The 12,618-nt window shown below is 33.3% G+C and overlaps 1 protein-coding gene and 1 pseudogene across 9 annotated transcripts in view; both read left to right on the forward strand.

The window, feature by feature from the left end:
- The window catches only part of LOC309808828 (centrosomal protein of 78 kDa-like), a 1,511,271-nt pseudogene that overhangs the window by 292,605 nt on the left and 1,206,048 nt on the right, over positions 1-12,618 (forward strand). The gene's annotated exons all lie outside the window — the stretch shown is intronic.
- LOC309807088 (uncharacterized protein) overlaps positions 1-12,618 on the forward strand; it is a 457,860-nt gene that overhangs the window by 49,583 nt on the left and 395,659 nt on the right. The window lies entirely within an intron of this gene.

Genomic DNA, 12,618 nt, shown 5'->3' on the forward strand with positions numbered 1-12,618 from the left:
ATGATAGAAGGGAAATTAGATTGTTTATGAAGACGGAGGAAAAGTCCCTGAATGATATGGCAATATTGATGGGGGCAATGCAGTTGATACAGTATTTGGCTCCAGCTACATTTGAAAGAGGGCTTGAAACTAGTGAAAAGACAGCCAGTAGGTACGTGAGAAGAAGAATGCATTATTTAGGAATTCATGATTCTCTACCATTCTCAAATAATTCATTGAATAATTAATTGAGAGGATGGGTAAGGGAAATTGATTAAGCTTTAGAGAAACTGATATAAATTATTTAGTGGACAGTGTATGTTATGATTGATTTAAGAGATTTTCAAGGGTAATTTTGACTTTACTCCCTTAAACACTATTTTCCACTGATTTTAGCACCTAATCAAATATCAGAGTAATATTTGACTCCAATTTATGGACAGATTTGAATATACAAAATCTTAAGTAACCTAAGAATGGAAGGCAAGTTTAAAGAGAAGTTATAAGGTATGAATACAAATTTTTCCTCTCAATAAGCAGTGCAAAAGGAGAACTACAGCTGTAGAACCCTAGAGTTTGTAGAGCTTTTCAGTGTGATTGAGCCATCAGAGATCAATGTTTTATGGTACCATAGTAGGAAATCCTATATTATGATATCACAGTATCGAAGTTAGTAATCTTATTCAATTGTGATGGTATTTTAAAAGACTAAGAAAATTAGGATGTGTGTGTGTTTGTACTAAAGGAAGTTGAAGAAGAAACTATTAATCATTAATTTACTGTATCCCAAATTCAGAATTCAGAAGTTGGCATGGTATAGATTCAGGAATTTTTTTGTCTGTGTTAGATTTAAGGAAGGAGTGAATATTATTTGATACCCATAGGAAGACTAAACCTAAAGAGAATATAAATACTTTTTTCTAGGGAGATTTTTTTTCCTTTGAAAAAATGCTTCAGGGTAACACTTGAGTCTAAACTCTTTGGGGACAGTGGCTATTGGTGAGAGTATTTGGAAGTGTAGGTATAGTTAAATAATAAACTTGATTCTTGGAGTTAAGGACTCTGAAAAGGCAAGAAAAGTTACTTCTCTAAGGGCAAGATCACCTTAAGGAAGTTAATTTGAAAATGTCATTTAACAGGTGTGAGTTTTGACACACTTCAGTGAATATGTGCACCATGTTGTTTATTGACAAGGGGAAAAAGTATTACTATGTCATTAACAAGACCACTTCTTACCAATCTGAAAGAACTAAAGATATTTGGAGAGTTCAGATGGTATTATAATTGATTCATCCAAGATTACTCCTAGAGTGAAATAAGTGGATTGGCACTCAGCATCTATTTGATCTATAGTCATTTCCCTTTATTCGAGGTTTCATTTTCTACTGTTTCAGTTACCCACGGTCAACCGAAGTCCAAAAATATTAAATAGAAACTTCCAGAAATAAACAATTCATAAATTTCTGAGTAGTGTGATGAAATCTTGTATCATCCATCCACCCACCGGGGTATGGACCATCCCTTTGTCTGGCGTATCTCACCCCTTAGTCACTTAGTAGCCATCTTGGTTATAGAACTGACTCTCAGTATCACAGTGCTTGTGTCCAAGTCACCCTTATTTTACTTAATAATGGCCCCAAAGCAAAAGAGGAGTGATGCTGGCAATTTGGATATGCCAAAGAGAAGCTGTAAAGTAGTTTCTTTAGGTGAAAAGGTGAAAGTTCTTGGTTTAATAAGGAAAGAAAAAATCATTTGCTGAGGTTGCTAAGATCTATGGTAAGAATGAACCTTCTGTATGTGAAATTGTGAAGAAGGAAAAATAAATTCATGCTAGTTTTGCGGTCACACCTCAAATTGCAAAAGTTATGGCCACAGTGCATGATAAGTGCTTAGTTAAGATGGAAAAGGCATGAAATTTGTACAATAAGATATTTTGAGAGAGGAAGGGACCACATTCACATAACTTTTATTATAGTATATTGCTATAATTTTTACATTTTATTATTCGTTATTGTTAACCTCTTACTGTGCCTATCTTATAAATTTTATCATAGGTATGTAAGTATAGGAAAAAAACACAGTATATATAGGATTCGGTGCTATCTGCTGTTTCATGCAACCACTGGGGTCTTGGAATGTATACCCTGAGGATAAGGGGGCTACTGCATTTTCTAGTATACCTTCCTAAGGCAGAGGTTAGAAGTTAAGAAAAAAAAATCCCAAACCCTCTTTCAGCTTGGGATCTTTATATAAAAGAAATTCCACAAACTCAGTGCATTTATGTGAGACTTGGAATTTGAAAATAAGGAAAGGCAGTTATCCTGCTGCTTTAGCTTTTGTGGCCAGCAAGCATCGCTGTGGAGACATAAGTATTCATCTGTAGCATCATTCCTGTGTACTTAACTCCCTAGGTAGTAAGCACAATAGCTGTTTCTCTTTGTGAGTTTGGATGGAAAATCTATAGACTCTATGTACATTTAATGAAAATTATGAAGCAGTAACAATTGTTACAATCACACGGGTCAAGAAATGGAACATTGGCAACAACCAAGAATCCCCTCCATGCCTTGCATCATCACAAAACCCTCCCATAGCACAAACAATAACCACTTACCTAACTTTTATGTTAACCCATTCATTGTTTTTCTTTGTAGATTTATTACTTATGTGCACATTCCTGTAATACTGTTGATAGATATTTGTGTTGTTTTCTATTTATGGCTGTCATGAACAATGCTGAACAAGATACATGTTTATATATGTATCCTAGTACACAGGAGAACACGTTTCTCTAGGGAGTGAACTACTGGGTTACAGGGAAGTTTCAGGAATGAGATGCTGAGTCACAGAGAAAATATGTCCTTAAACCACAAGATAATGACAAGTGGTCAAATCAACTTACACTTCCAACAGTGGTGGTGACTCATATTTAAATTCCTTGACATTAGTTGTTATCATTTATTTTAATATTTCCTATCTAATCTGTGTGTAGTGGTACCTCATTATGGTGTGAATTTTAGTTTTCATGATTACTAGTGAAAATATAAATATTTTACAGTTTTAAATATAGTTATTGGCTTTTGGGATTTGCTGTTTTTTGAAGGGTCTATTGAATTTTTGGCCTACTTTTCTATTGGGTTATTTGCCTTTTTATTCTTGCTTTTAAGAGTTTATTTCATTTTTTAATTGAAGTATAGTTGATTTACAATATTATATTACTTTCAGATGTAGAACATAGTGATTCAATATTTTTACAGATTATACTCCATTTAAAGTTATTATAAAATATTGGCCATATTTCCTGAACTGTAAATGTATCTTTGTAGCTGATTTATTTTACACATTTTATACCTCTTTATCCCCTACCCCTATCTTGCCCCTTCCTCCTTCTCTTTCCCCACTGGTAACCACTAGTCTGTTCTCTATAACTGTGAGTCTATTTCAGTTTTGTTATATTCATTCATTTTATTTTTTAGATTCCACATATAAATGATAACATACAGTATTTGTCTTTCTCTGTCTGACTTATTTCACTAATCATAATACCCTCCATGTCCATCCATGTTGTTGCAAATGACAGGATTTCTTTCTTTTTCATGGCTGAGTAATATTTCTCTGTGTGTGTGTGTGTGTGTGTGTGCGTGTGTGTGTATCATACCACATGTTATTTATTCATTTGGCTGTTAGCAGGCACTTAGGTTTCTTCCATATCTTGGCTATTGTAAATAATGTACATAATGCTGCTGTGAACATTGGGTGCGTTCATCTTTTTGGATTAGTATTTTCGTTTTCTTTGGATATATACCCAGGAGTGGAATTGCTGGATCTTATGGTAGTTCTAATTTTAGTTTTTGAGAAACCTTCATACTGTTTTCCATAGTGGCTGCACCAATTCATATTCCTACCAACAGTGTACTAGGGTTCCCTTTTCTCCACATCCTTGCCAACATTTGTTATTTGTAGTCTTTTTGATGATAGCCATTCTGACAGGTATGAAGTGATATCTCATTGTGGTTTTGATTTGTATTTCTTTGTTGATTAGTGATGTGCATCTTTTCATGTGCCTATTGGCCACCTGTATGTATTCTTTGGAAACATGTCTATTCAGGTCTTCTGCCCATTTTTAATTGTTTTTTTAACATTGAGTTTTATGAGATGTTCATATATTTTAGATATTAATCCCTTATAGGTCAAATCATTTGCAAATATTTTCTGCCATTTAGTAGGTTGTCTTTTCATGTTGTCAGTGGTTTCCTTTTCAGTGCAAAAGCTTTTAAGTTTATTTAGGTCCCATTTGTTTATTTTTGCTTTGGTTTCCTTTGTCTTAGGAGACAGATCCAAAATAATATTGCTATTATTTATGTCAGAGTGTTTTGCCTATGTTTTCTTCAAGGAGTTTTATGGTTTCTGATCTTGTATTTAGGTCTTTAATCCATTTTGAATTTATTTTTGTATATGATGTGAGAAAGTGTTCTAATTTAATTGTTTCACAAGTAGCTGTCCAGTTTTCCCAGCACCACTTATTGAAGAGACCTTTTTCCTATTGAACATTCTTGCCTCCTTTGTCTTAGATTAATTGACCATAAGTGTATATAGGTTTATTTCTGGTCTCTCTATTCTGTTCCATATGTCTGTTTTGGTGTCAGTACCATACTGTTTGGTTTACTGTAGGTCTGTACTAGAGTCTGAAGTCAGGGCGTGAGATACCTCCAGCTTTATTCTTTTTAAGTTCTTTTCATATTTTGAATAGTAGTCTCTCTATTGGTTTTATATGTTGCAATGATCTTTTCAAGCTCTGTGGCATGACCTCTCTTTTAACTACCTTTGTGTTTTCTTTTGTTGGAAAATATTTCTTAATTTAATGTGGGTAAATACATCAATCTTTTCCTTTAAAGCTTATACTTTTTTCCATCTTTCTACTTTGTGGCTTAAAGATAGCCTCCTATATTGTCTTTTAAAATATGTTTGGTACCATTTCATATATAGATCATTAATCCATCTGGAAATAATTTTGTTTACAATATGATACAATTTTAATTATTTTTTCTTTATGGATACCCTAGTGCTCAGCATTTTTTAATTGAAAAGTTTGTTATGTCTTTGTTGAGGTGCTGTGATACCTCTGTTATACAGAGGTGCCATATGTATGTGTGTGTGTGTGTACATATATATACATATGATTTTGTTTTAATAATATATGTTTTGGTTTGTTTTTCTGTGTCTCTATTAAGTCTTCTTTTGGTTCATTTGTTTGTCTCTATATCAAAACTGCACCCTCTTTGTTACTATAGCTTTATAAGAACACTAAATATTCAGTAGAACAAGTTTTCCCACATTTATATTATTCTTCAAGTGTGTGGTGGGCTTTTGTAATCTGTATAAATTTTTAAAGAAGTTTTTCAGGTCCAAAACAAAATCTTTGGCATTTTCACTTAGATTTTGCTTACCCTATAACTTAATTTTTAGAGACTTAACATCTTTTCACTATTAAGATATCCAACTTATAAACACAAAATATATCTCTATTCATTTCTGATTTCTTCAAGGTCTTTGAAAAACTATTATAATGTTGTCTGTAAAGGCTTTGTATATCTTATTGGATTTATTGCTACTTCAGCTTTTTGGTGCTATCTAAAAGGATTTCTTTCTTTTTACTATCACTTTCTGTTTGATGCTATTATATAAAAACACAATTTATTTTTATTGATTTTTATCTAGAAATCTTAAGCTCTCTTACAAATCCTAGCAATTTCCTGTACATTATTTTGTATTTTCTCTGTACACAACAATATCATATATAAATAGAACAAGTTGTGTGTTTTCTTTTCTAATCCTTAGACATTTTAGTTCTTTTTCTTGACTTTCTCCACTGGCTAAACTCTCAAGTACAGTACTGAATAGAGTGGTGACAGAGGGCATCCTTGTCTTCTTCCTGATCTTTAAATCTTTAATCATCTCACCTGTATCTATAATGTTACTCTATGGTAGATAGCTAATTTTCATTTAAGAAAGTTTGTTTCTACTCTGATAAGATTAGCTGCAGGTTTTTGTAAAATCATACATGACTGCTGAAATTATAAGAAACTTTTGATTTAATTTTTTTGTATGTTTAATTTTATTAATTTTGTTGTGTAAAATAATTTTGGTTGTCTGTCATGAAATTAGCTTATGTTGGACTCAGTTTGCTTATATTATATTTATCATCTGTTTTCCTGGGTAAGGTCACCTCTAATTATGCTTTCTTATACTGCCCTTTCCTGTCTTGAAATGAAGAAAATATTAAAAAGTAGTTGAATAGTGTTCCCTCTTTCTATTCTCAAAGAGTTTGTGTACTACTGGAATTCTTCCTTTCTTTAGAACACACTAGTGAAAAATCTTGGATTTCAGCTTTCTTCATGGTGAGAGTAGTGAGTGCTGATTCAGTGTCTGTAATGTATAAATGTATGTATAAATTTCTATTTCTGTTTGAATCTATTTTGATATTATATTTTTCTAGGGGACTGTAATTTTTATAAAATTTAAAATTTATTTGAAAACACTTTGTTCATTTTTTCCTTTGTAAAGTCTGTAACATGTATGTGATATATGACCCTTTTACCTTTCTGATACTGGCTTCTTATCCTTTCTATCTTTTTTTTTTCTTTTTTGGTCTTGAGAAGACTCTCAAGTAGATAGCCATTTTTATTAGTATTTTCAAAGAGCCAAATGTTAGGTTTTGAATTTGTATTGTTTATTTTCTATGTCATTAATTTCTGCTCTTGCATTTATTATTTACTTCTTCCACTTCCTTTGGGTATGTCTCTTGAAGATAGCACATAGTTACATGTAATTTTATACAATCTGACACTTATTTTCTTTTCATTTGGAGCAGCCAATCCATTTGCATTAAATGTAGTTACTAATTTGGTTTAAATCTTCCTTTTTTTCCTACTTGTCTAAATTCTTTCATATTTTTCTTTTTCTTCTGGAATTGTGAAATATTTATAGCAGTCTACTTTGACTCTATTAAGTTTGAAACTGTAAGCTCTATTTTATTATTTAATGACAATTTCTGTCAGAATTTACTAAATATTTATAAAAATATTTTTATTTTTATAAATATTTTTATAACAAACCTTGCTGGGAACCTGTAAATCAATACTTGTAATCTGTGTCACACACACACACACACACACACACATTTGAAAGGAAACTTACTAGAAATTAATTAAGTTTGCAACATAAGAATTAAATAGATTGTGCCATAGAAGAAGAGATAATTAATAAAACAAGTAGGACAAACAGAAAACAAACTATAGAGGGTATCAATAATCTCCAATTTGTAGGAGGACTCACACTTCACACTATTTAAAACAATAGTGGTAGGACAGTAAAATGGCGTCACTCAGTTGAAAACCATCTAAGCAGTTCCTCCAACAATTAAACATGAAATTACCATATGACCCAGCAATTCTACTCCTAGATGTATACCCAAGAGAAATGAAAACATATGTTCACACCAATTGAACAAGAATGTTTATAGCAACATTTTTCATAGTAGCAAACAAGTGGAAACAGCCAAAATGTCCATCAACTGATGATAAATGGATGAACAGAATTGGTATGTCCATACAATGAAATATTACTTCGCTATAAAAAGGAATGAAATACTGATGCATGCTATCACCTAGATGAACCTTCAAAATATTATGCTAAGTAAAAAAGTCAGTCACAAAAGACGTTATATTGTATGATTCTCTTTCTATGAAATGTCCAGAATAGTGAAATCTACAGAGACAGAAGATAGATTAGTGGTTGCTTAGAGCTTGTGGGAAGTAGGGTGGGAATATAGGGAGGTGATGCCTAAAGAATATTAGATTTGTTTTTTGAAGTGATAAAAATGTTCAAAATTGACTGTAATGATGGTTGCACTTATATGAGAATATACTCAAAATCACTGAAATATATAAATAGGTGAATTCTATGGTATGTGAATTATATGTCAGTAAAAAATGGGACCTAAATAGACAATAGAGAGGATCAGTAAACTTCAATTTTGTTTCTTTGAAAATATAAAGAATGGTATTTTTATATGTTCATAGAAGAGGAAGGCACAAACAAAACTATGAAAGAAAAGGGGTTTTATTTACATATATTTGGAGTTTTACTAATTATAGGAATAAAGTAAAGAGTATTATGCCATTAATATGAAAATTTATAAAAAAATTGAATTAAAAAATAAAATTAGCAAAATTGTCTTAAGAGGAAATAGAGAAACATAGTATACTAACAACTTTTACATTTTAGTCTGGTCAAATGTCTACAAATCAGCAAACAAAAACACCAGGACCAGACATTTTTAAAGTGACTTTGCAGATCCTTCAGGGATCAAATTAACCTTTATCTTATATAAAATTTTTCAGAGAGTGAAACAAGAGGGTATACTCACTTTTTCAATATACAATAGCCAAACCAAAACAAATAAATAAATAAAATATATAACACATCCATTTATAGAAATCAATAAAACTATTCCAAATAAAATATTAACACAAGATTAATTTATATGTACAGAAGCAAAAGCCAGTGGAAAATATATTTGAAAACAAAAAAGAGGTGGAAAATGTCTGCATACAAAATACAAGAAAATCTGTAATCTCTGAACTTGCTGGATACAAGACTGACGTACAAAAACCAATAAGAATTTAAAATATTAGCAACAACCAGTAAGAAAATGTACTACTATTAGTAAATACTATTCCATTAATACTTTTACTATTAAGTAAAAATATCATTCACAATAAAATAATAAATATCAGGTATTTGAGAATAACTATAATAACGTGAGTCAAATATTCATGGAGAAAATGATGCTTTCTTAAAGGACGTAAAAAATTAAATGGAACACTTTGTAATATTCTTTGAAAACATGAATCAATATCTTATAATTGACCATGCCACTAACTTGTATATGCATTGCTATCGCAATGAAAATTGCAATAGATATTTTCATAAGCCATGACAAGCTAAATCTAAAGTTTATATGGGAGAGAAGTGTATTAGGCAGAGTTCTCCAGAGAAACAGAAGCAGAGCCAATAGGAGATGTGTATGTGCAAAAAATCTGCAGGGCAGGGCAACAGGCTGGAGACCCAGGGAAGAGCTGATATTTCAGTGTGAGTCCAAAGGCAGTCTGCTGGCAGAATTCCCTCTTTTTGAGGGGACGTCAGTCTTTTCTCTATTAAGACTTTCAACTGATTGGGTGAAATGTTAATCTCATCTAAAAAAATTCTTCACACAAATATCATGAATAATGTTTGACCAAATGTCTGGTTACCATGTCTTAGCCAAGGTGACCATTACGTATAAGTAGGGAGTTGAAAGTAGCCAAAAAATTTTGAAGAAGATATGAAAACATTAAGAAACATGAAGAAAGGGCAACCTGTGCTACCTGATATAAACATTTAAAGTCATATTAATTAAAACAGTGTGGTACTGGCACAGCAAAGGTATAGACAAACAAAATTGAACAGAATATAGGGCCCAGGAACATAGATAGATTAAAAAAAAGACTAATGTGGTAACACTACAGATTTGTGGAGAAAGGATGAACCTTTTAATAAGTGGTGTTGAGATTATTGGAAATTCATATGGACAAAGGATTAGACCCCTATCTTAAAGAAATGAGAAAATAAATTCCAGTTGAAATCAAAAATTAAATATGAAAGAAAAAACATGAATACTTTAAGAGCAAAATATGGATATAGCTTTATGAAATCAGGTTAGGGAAAGGTTTCTTAAACACAACATTTAAAGAATCACAAAGGATGAAGAAAAGCTGAACAGATTATATGACATTCATATTGAAACATTTCCACAGCAGTATAGACAAATGGACAAATAAAAACACAAAAGAATAAATCTGGGTGGCCACGAAACTTATAAAAGAAAGGTCAGCCTCTCTATCATTAAGGAAATTCTTATTTATCTACATTAGAAGCTATGTGCATTGGAATCTTAATGTAGTGCTGTTTATAATAAGGTGGATGTTACCTAAATTCCCTTCTTAAAGGTAATAAATAAATTATGGTTTGTTCTCAAAAGTAATATTATACAATAGGTAAATTGAATGAAATGTTTTTGTGTGTATTAACATGGGTGGATCATAATAACATAATGTGAATTTAAAAAATAAATTGCAGTTACAAAAAGAGTATGTAGGTTTACAAATATATGAACTGAAGGGATGGGTTTGTGTGTGTATGTGAGAGAGCGAGCGACAGTGTTTACATGAGTTTTTGTGTGTGTTAAATAAGAATATATATGTAGTCAGATATGGCAACATGAACATAGAATATTCACATACCTTTTGGATAGAGATCTCTCTAATGATTGGGGATGATCTGAAGCGAAATGCAGGAATCAGATCTTTGGAAATACCCGTCAGGCTCCACGTGAAGTTTTGAAAAATTTACCACTTTAAGTAAACATTTTCTTCTCTGAGTCTGTTAAGATTTATTGCAAGTTCGATCTAATGAGCTGTATAGTAGAATGAACTTTTCAAAGTATGCTTGGTGAGGGATAGATTTCAGATCATTGATTGTTCCCCTAAAGACTAAGGCTATTTGGTGAGGAGGCTCCAAAACAAGGATTTTGTCCATATATAAATCTGTTTTCTTGAAGAGCTAATTCTTTGTAGTTATGGCAGTATAATTTATTGAAGCTTTAATTTGTGTTTGTTTTCCCCAATAACTCTATTACCACCACTTCAAGATGGTAGTTAACATTTGCTGTTAATTACTTCAGGGGAGATTTGTGTTAGGGTGAAAAGCTGGTGTTTCCTGGAATTGACCGATTTTCCTTTGTTCTTTGAAAAGCACAAATACTTTGAAAGAATAATGTTAGGTGAGAGAGAGAGAGAGGAAACAGAGGAGAGCCATTGAGACTCCAAAGGAAGAGGGATAGATGTCCCCGAGGCTGGAGAGAGGGACATATCTTCATGTAGCAGAAAACTTAAACATTCACTATGGCAGTGTGAAAATAGGGCATGTCTCCAGAGATACAGAAAGATTTCAGAAACAGTGGTTATGCACTTCATGCAAGTAATGTGGGTTCAGGCACCAACTTTCCTGTTATTCCAGTTTATCAGTGAAGCAGTAGAGTCAGCAGATTTAAAGCCACCATGAAAGTTCAACAAGATGTATCTTTTGTTTAAGGCCCAAATACAGAGCCTCTACCACACTTTCTAGGGTTATTTTAAGCCTCTAGAATGTTCATGTGACCTAACGAAAGAAATGGATTCTTGAATGATGACAAATGGTAGAGTTTCTTCTTTGCCTGATGGGATGAGGGCTTACATTATTATTAAATTTGAAATAAAAGAAGTAAATGAGCCTCTTCTTTTTTTTTTTTTTTTTAAGATGTTGGGGGTAGGAGTTTAGTAATTTATTTATTTATTTTTGCTGTGTCAGGTCTTCGTTTCTGTGCAAGGGCTTTCTCTAGTTGTGGCAAGCGGGGGCCACTCTTCATCGTGGTGCGCGGGCCTCTCACTATCGCGCCCTCTCATTGCGGAGCACAGGCTCCAGATGCGCAGGCTCAGTAGTTGTGGCTCACGGGCCTAGTTGCTCCGCGGCATGTGGGATCCTCCCAGACCAGGGCTCTAACCCGTGTCCCCTGCATTAGTAGGCAGATTCTCAACCACTGCACCACCAGGGAAGCCCGAGCCTCTTCTTGACCAAACACTTGAAATTCACTTTAATGAGAATACCAATATGGTGTTGTAGAATAACAAAATCTCATGCAAGAAGGGAGCCTAGTGATCACTCCATCCAGCCTACCATTTTGTAAATAAGGAACCTGAAATTGATCAAACGTGGACAACTTGCCCGAACTTAATATTCTGTTAATTAATCAAGCTGCGATTCAAACTCAGGTCTTTTGATTCCAGGTCTAGTTTATTTTTCCCATTATATTAGGCTTTGTTTAAATAGATACAATTTTAAAAGTACATGATACCTTTACTCACTGTGGGACAGTATTCCAACATGAAGGTTTTATTTCTATTTGCCTTTCCTTGAACCTAGGACAGTTGAGGAACACACACACACACACACACACACACACACACACACACACACACACACTCAGTAAATCTTCATTGCTTGGACTATCAATCCATTGGTGTTTTAGCGTTTCCTTCAGAGATATGATGCATCCTAAGAAGCTATATTTTCAAATAGCATATTTCAGATAAATTATCTAAATGTGTGGGGGTTAGTTCCTGAAAATCTGTTTCTCAGTTAATTGCTAGTTAATGTTTTTCTATTTTTACCACCTTAATCTGCTGTCCGTTACCTGGACTCTTAAAAAGGGCCTTCTAAAGTTTCTTCTTGAATCCTTGTTTACTTGTCTATAGGAAACTCCCCATAGATAATCTTTTTTTTTTTTTTTTTTTTTTTTTTGCCGTACGCGGGCCTCTCACTGCTGTGGCCTCTCCTGTTGCGGAGCACAGGCTCCGGATGCGCAGGCTCAGTGGCCATGGCTCGTGGGCCCAGCCGCTCCGCGGCATGTGGGATCTTCCCAGACCGGTGGATGAACCCGTGTCCCCTGCATCGGCAGGCGGACTCTCAACCACTGCGCCACCAGGAAAGACCCCCCCCAAT

Source organism: Mesoplodon mirus (genome assembly GCF_964341445.2).
Source record: "Mesoplodon mirus genome assembly, chromosome: 7".
NCBI lineage: Eukaryota > Metazoa > Chordata > Mammalia > Artiodactyla > Ziphiidae > Mesoplodon > Mesoplodon mirus.